At 37.1% G+C, this 7,447-nt stretch overlaps 1 pseudogene; it reads right to left on the reverse strand.

The window, feature by feature from the left end:
• Positions 1–888: 888 nt before the first annotated feature.
• On the reverse strand, positions 889–1,542 carry LOC103236656 (large ribosomal subunit protein eL8 pseudogene; annotated as a pseudogene).
• Between the last annotated feature and the right edge of the window lie 5,905 nt (positions 1,543–7,447).

Genomic DNA, 7,447 nt, shown 5'->3' on the forward strand with positions numbered 1-7,447 from the left:
GAAGGTAGTTTAGTTTACTTGGTACAAGACACTGTATTAAACACTGCAGTAGAGAGAGTTGATAAATCTGCACTTACAGAATTTGCAATTCAGTAAAAATGAGAATATTATCTAAATTTACTGAATGCTCATTTTGTGCTAGGTGTTATTAAATACCTTACTTCTATTGATTTGTTTAATCCTCACAACAACTGTATGAAGGAGTTACTGTTATTGACCATCTAAAGGTGAGGAAACAGGAACAGAAATAGAAGTAGCTTGCACAGGTCTTCCTGATCTCCCTCATAGCTAATGACAGGCCTAACATACAAATAACAATGCCAGGCCTAACATACAAATACTTTGTGTCTGGGCCCGAAGCATGCACTCTTTTTCTTTTGGGACGAAGTCTTGCTCTGTTGCCCAGGATGGAGTGCAATGGCGCGATCTTGGCTCACTGCAACCTCCGCCTCCCAGGTTCAAGCAATTCCCTGCCTCAGCCTTCCAACTAGCTGGGATTACAGGTGCCTGCCACCACACTGGCTGATTTTTGGATTTTTAGTAGAGACGCGGTTTCACCATGTTGGCCAGGCTGGTTATGAACTCCTGACCTCATGATCCACCTGCCTCAACCTCCCAAAGTGCTGGGATTACAGGCATGAGCCACTGCACCTGGCCTCAAAGCCTGCACTCTTAAGAAACATTTTAGTCTAAAAAAGATTGACATATTTAATTGCAAATTTGCAAATAACTGCAATTCAATAAATTGCAGTTACTATCAGAACATCCTATATCTGAGCCTGGTGGAATGCCTAGGGCTCGGTGTGCTTTAGTTTTTTCTTTTTTTTTTTTTTTTTAAGGAAAATTTGTATTATTACTTTTATGTACAGAAAACTCAACAGTGTACATTTAATCCAGTTTAGTAGGAAGTTCTTTAGCCTTTGCTTTTTGAGCTTTGGTGCTAGTCTTCCTGTGGACTAGACGTCCCAGTCTGACTTTCCATGGATAATGCAGTAAGGGACCCCCATTTTATGACACAGGGCAGGCAGAAAGACAACCAGCTCAATGGGATCCACGTCATGTGCAATCAATCACCACCAGCTGAGCTTTCACGTTCTCCACCAAGGTGGTGATGGTGTTAACTCCTGCTCGAAGGGCAGGTGGTCTCTTAGTGGGGATGTCCCCTTTGCCGGCAGCTTTCTTCTCAGCTAGGGCCGACAGACAGCCTCTGCTTCTTCTGTTGCTTTACTTTAGTCTGTACCTGTGGGTCAGCTTAAGCAGCTGAGTGGCTGTTTGGTGGTTCAGTGCCTGGGTGAAGTGGTTAATCGCAGGAGGCATTTTTAGTCGCTTACAGAGGATGGCTCTCTGCTGCTGCATCCTGATATAGCAGGGCCTTTTCACAAGGTGGGCGAGGTCTCTTTTGGGTTGGATGTCCTGTCCAATGCCAAAATTCTTAGGCCTTTTCTGAAACGGGGGATTCACCACTTTCTTGGCCTCCTGTTTCTTTGTGACAGCAGGGGCCGGAGCCACCTTCTTCCTCTTAGACTTCCTTCCTTTTGGCATCTTAAAGGGCGGAAAGAGAGAGACGACCTTTTTCTTTCTTTCTAGCCTTTCTCTCCAAGGACTTTTGGTAGGTGCACTAGATAGCACACACAGTTTTCCCTTGAAACAAGGCATTTCTGTCTGGTTGAAAGCAGACTCGTGGCTTCTAAATGCTTTTCATGCAGTCTGCAAACACGATTTTTAAAGAAAGTTGAAAACTCATGTTTCTCCTTGTGGAAGTTCATCCCTCTTTCTGCACAAGGTGGACTACAAGAGGTCCTTCTGGCTGGACCAAACTTATTTTCAGGAAGCAGCTCTGAATCTGTAGAAAAGCTTGAACATTATTAGTTCTCAAAGTGATGCTGCATAATACAAAAAGAGGCTACCTTCATTTGATGTTTCTGTGATTACTGTATGTCCACCTCTACGGTGATACCGACTTCCTAGGGATTGCTAACATTTAGGCATACTTGCATCTTGACAACTTAACAGTTTAACTTTGACTACAAAGACCAATGAAGGGATTGTCTACTATAATTTTCAATTATGTTGAAATGTTTCTACAATAACTATCCTTAAACACTTTATGTGTCTAGAGATGCAGGTTACTTGGTGAAATCTAATCTCAACGGAAAGCTTTGATTCTCTGTATCAAGTGAAAACTAATTTAACTAAGCCATCTCTGCTGCACATTAATATTAAGCAATTATATTAACTCAAAGCACTGTGAATACATTAATTGCTTTCATTAAAAAATGATTTCCTTAATAACCTTCTAAGTAAATATTCTTCACTAAACTTTTTAAGTATTTGCAATACTCAAATAAAATAAACAATGGGGATGTCAATTTACATGAAATACATGTTTCTAAAAATCTAACTTGCATTGCAAGTTTAAAATATGTTTACAAAATCCAGAATTAAATATAATTTGAGAAGGCCATTTTGATTTGGATACCGTTACGTTATTGGGTGAAATAGTATTTCTTGATTTTCATCCTTTACTTGCCTAAGGCTTCTCAGGATACCACTCATATCATAATGTGATATTATGGTATATGTCCATACCACTTTCTGTCTCTCAAGGAAAAGGTCTCTCTCCTCTTATCCACACTGGCCGCTGTGCATATCTCCCTGGTTTCCATCTTGCTGGCACTAAGGTAGCTCCTCATGTTCACAGAGAAGAAAGGCTTAGGAGGTACATGAGTTTTTCATGACCTCAAGCTTTTCAGTGCTTGTGTGACTAACTTCTGTGAAATTTCTCGATTTTCCTCAAGTGAGACTTAAGGGAATTCATGGAATATAAAAGATGGAGCTAAAACAGACTATTTCCCAAATGTTCTTAGGCTTAAATGTTGAAGCATAAATGTTTACACTGTGTTTATTTAGGACAACTTATAATTGTATATAATTGTGGGGTACAGAATCTCAACTCACTGCAACCTCCACTTCCTGGGTTCAAGTGATTCTCCTGCCTCAGCCTCCCAAGTAGCTGAGACTATAGGCTCACTCCACCACGCCTAGATAATTTTTTTTTTTTTTTTGTATATTTTAATAGAGATGGGGTTTCACCATGTTTGCCAGGATGGTCTTGATCTCTTGACCTTGTGATCTGGCTGCCTCGGCCTCCCAAAGTGCTGGGATTACAGGCGTGAGCCAGTGCGCCCAGTTCCTCATTTTAAATAGATATCATTTATCCTGTTTAAAGCTTAATATTCTTTGACCACATGTCTCATTTTCCCTACCCTCCCGCCTCTAGTAACCGCAGTTCTACCCTCTGCTCCTGCGCATTTAACTTTTTAAAATTCCACGAGTGAGATCACTGGGTATTTGTCTCCGTGCCGCACTTATTTTACTTAGCATAATGTCCTCCAGGTTCATCCATGTTGTAAATGAAATAATTTCTTTTTCTTTTTCTCTCTCTTTTTAAGGCTGAGGAACATTCCATCATGTGTATATATCTCATTTTCTTTATCCATTTATCCATTGATTGACACTTAGATTGATTCCATGACTTGGCTATTGTAAACAATGCCACAATGAACATGGAAGTGCTGATATGTCTTAGACATACTAATTTCAAGTCCTAGGGGTATATAGTTGGAATGGGGTTGCTGGAACATATGGTAATCCTATTTTTAGTTTTCTAAGGAAACTCCACAGTTTTCTGTAATGGCTGTGCTAATTTATATTCCCACCAGTGTACAGTGTTCCCTTTTCTTCACATCCTCACCAACACAGTTGTTATCTTTCCTCTGTTTGATGCTAGCTCTTCTGAAAGATATATCATAGTTTTAATTTCCATTTCCCTAATAATTAGTGATATTGAGCATTGTATATATTTTTATATATATATGTTGGTCATTTGTTTTCTTTTGAAAAATATTCAGATTCTTTGCCCATTTCTAAATTAAACTTTTTTTTTTTGCTATTAAGTTTTCTGAGTTCCTTATACATTTGGGATATTATACAAACGTTTTTCAGTTTACTGTAATTCTATTTGTCTTTTTGTTATTTGAGCTTTTTTTTTTTTTAGATGGAGTCTCGCTCTGTCGCCCAGGCTGGAGTACAGTGGCATGATCTCGACTCACTGCAAGCTCCGCCTCTCAGGTTCATGCCATTCTCCTGCCTCAGCCTCCTAAGTAGCTGGGACTACAGGCACCCACCACCACACCTGGCTAATTTTTTGCATTTTTAAGTAGAGATGGGATTTCACCATGTTAGCCAGAATGGTCTCGATCTCTTGACCTCGTAATCTGCCCACCTTGACCTCCCAGAGTGCTTGGATTACGGCATGAGCCACCGTGCCCAGCCTGTTATTTGAGCTTTTGGGGATTAAATAGAAATAATAATAATAATTGCCCAAACCAGTGTTGTGTAGTTTTCTCCTCTGTGTTTTTCTAATTCTTTTTTTCTAATACTTTTATTCTAATTTTTCTAATACTTTTATAGTTTCAGGTCATTTAAATCTTTAATTCATTTTGGGTTTATTTTTGTACACTGTGTGAAATAGGGTGGGGCTAATATTATTATTCTGCATGTGAATATCTCGTTTTCTCAATGTCCTTCATGGAAGAGATTGTTCTTTACCCATTGTGTATGTTCTTGGCATTTTTATCAAAGTCAGTTGACTAAAGGCATGGGTTCATTTTTGTGCTCTCTATTCTGTTCCATTGGTCAGTGTTTCTATTTTTATACTAGTGCCATGCTATTTTAATTACTGTGGCTTTGTAATATAGTTTGAAGTCAAGCAGTGGAAGGCCTCTAGCTTTGTTCATTTTGTTCAAGACTGCCTTGGCTAGTCAGGCTTTTTTCTCTGTGTTTCTGTATGAATTTTAGGATTTTTTTTCTCTTTCTGTTAAAAATGACACAGGAATTTTGGTAAAGATTGCTTGTGGTAGCATGAAAATTTCAACAGTATTTCTTCAATTCGTTAACATAGACTATCTTTCTATTTATGTATTCTGCAATTTATATTAATGTTTTATAGTATTTTTGTGTACAGATCTTTCATTTCGTTGGTTACCTTGACTCCTAAGTATTTTTTGAGCTATTACAAATGGTATTGTTTCCTTGATTTCTTTTTTGTTAGTTCTTCTTTAGTTTACAGAAATACTATTGATTTTTGTTTCTCAATTTGTCTTTTTTTGTTTTGTAGATTTTTGTAAATTTATAGTTTTTTGTTTGTCAATAAGTTTTCGATATAGAAGATCATGTCATCTATAAATACCAATTTTACTACTTTTTATTTTTTATTTCTTTCTCTTGCCTAATTGCTCTAGTAAGGACTTAGCACAATATTGTATAGAAGTGGTGAGTGTGGGCATCCTTGTCTTCCAGTTTTGTTTTTTTTTTTTTTTGGAGACGGAATCTCACTCTGTTGCTCAGGCTGGAATGCAGTGGTGCAATAATCTTGGCTCACTGCAACCTCTGCTGCCAGGTTCATGCCACCTCCTGCTTCAGCCTCTCAAGTAGCTGGGACTACAGGCACGTGCCACCATGCCTGGCTACTATTTTTTTTGTATTTTCAGTGGAGACCAGGTTTCACCATGTTAGCCAGGATGGTCTTGATCTCTTGATCTCATGATCTGTCCACCTCGGCCTCCCAAAGTGCTGGCATTATAGGCACGAGCCACCACCTGGCTGTCGTCTTCTAGTTCTTAGAGGAAAATCATCTAACTTTATTGAGTGAGAAAAAAATTACATGGCAATATCTCTCCAAAAATTAGATATATATGGTCTTTATTGTGTTGAGGTGCATTCCTGGTATACCTAATTTTTTAAGAGTTTTAATCAGAAAAGATGTTGAACTTTGTCAAATACCTGTTTTTTTTTGCATCTAATAACATGATCATATGGTTTTTTTCCTTTTATTCTGTTAATGTGATATCTCACAGTTATAGATTTGTGTATGTTGAACCGTCTTTGCATCCCTGGAATGAATCTCACTTGATTTGTGTTTTTAGTAGAGACAGGGTTTCACCATCTTGGCCAGGATGGTCTCGATCTCCTGACTTCGTGATCTCCCTTCCTTGGCCTCCCAAAGTGTTGGGATTACAGGGATGAGCCACCATGCCCAGCCTATAAACTTTTTAATGTGCTGTTGGATTAGGTTTGCTAGGATTTTGGTACATATGTTCATCAGAATGTAATTTTCTTTTCTTACAATGTTCTTGTCTGATTTTGATATCAAGGCAGTACTTGCTTAATACAAAGAATTCAGAAATAGTCCCTCTTCTTCAATTTCTTGGAAGAGTTTGGGAAGAATTAGCATTAATTCTTCTTTAAATGTTTGGTAGAATTCACTTGTGAAGCCATCAGGTCCTGGGCTTTTCTTCAATGAAAGATATTTTTATTATTAATTCAATCTCTTTATTCATTCTTGATCTGTTCAGATTTCCTACTTCTTCCTTCTTGATTCAGTGTCCATAGGTTATATGTTTCTAGAAATATATCCATTTCTTTTAGGTTATCCAATTTTTTGTCATGTAATTATTCATCATAACCTCTTATGATCCTTTGTATGTCTGTGGTATCAGTTGTAATGTCTTTTTTTCATTTTTTATTTTATTGAGTCTTCTTTCTATTTTTCTTAGGTTAGTTAAGGATTTAATTTTGTTTATATTTTCAAAAAACAGATCTTAGTTGCATTGATATTCTGGTTTCTATTTCATCAGTTCCTGCTGTGATATATATTCTCCTCCTCCTGCTAACTTTGGGCTTAGTCTGGCCTTTTTTTTTTCTAGTTCCTTGAGATGTAACATTAGGTTGTTTATTTGAAATCTTTCTGTTTTATTGCTACACATTTTCCTCTTAGAACTAACTGCTTTTGCTGTACCCTGTAAGTTTTGGTATGTTGTATTTTTATTTTTGTTTACCTCAAGTATTTATGATTTATTTTTTGATTTTTTTTTTACTTCCTCATTGTTTAGTAGTCTGTTGCTTAATTTTTACATATTTGTGGGTATTACAAGATTTTATCTGTTATTGATTTCTAGTTTCATACCATTGTGATCAGAAGAGATACTCCATATGATTTCAGTACTCTTAAGTTTATTCAGACTTGTTTTGTGGCCTAACATATGATCAATCCTGGAGAAAATTCCATGTGTCCTTGAGAAGAATGTGTTATCTGTTGCAGTTGAATAGAATGTTCTGTATGCATCTGTTAGGTCTATTTGGTCTAAACTATAGTTCAAGTCCAATATTTCCTTATTAACTTTCTTTCTGGATTATCTGTTCATTCCCGAAAGTGGAGTATTGATGTCCTCTACTATTATTGTATTACAGTCTACCTTTCCTTTTAGATCTGTTAATATTTGCTTTATGTATTTAGGTGCTCTGATGCTGGGTTCATATATACTTAAAATTGTTACATCTTCTTGGTAAATTGAAATGGTTCATGATTGCTGGCCTTCTTTTGTAG

The sequence above is a fragment of the Chlorocebus sabaeus genome, chromosome 7 (genome assembly GCF_047675955.1).
Source record: "Chlorocebus sabaeus isolate Y175 chromosome 7, mChlSab1.0.hap1, whole genome shotgun sequence".
NCBI lineage: Eukaryota > Metazoa > Chordata > Mammalia > Primates > Cercopithecidae > Chlorocebus > Chlorocebus sabaeus.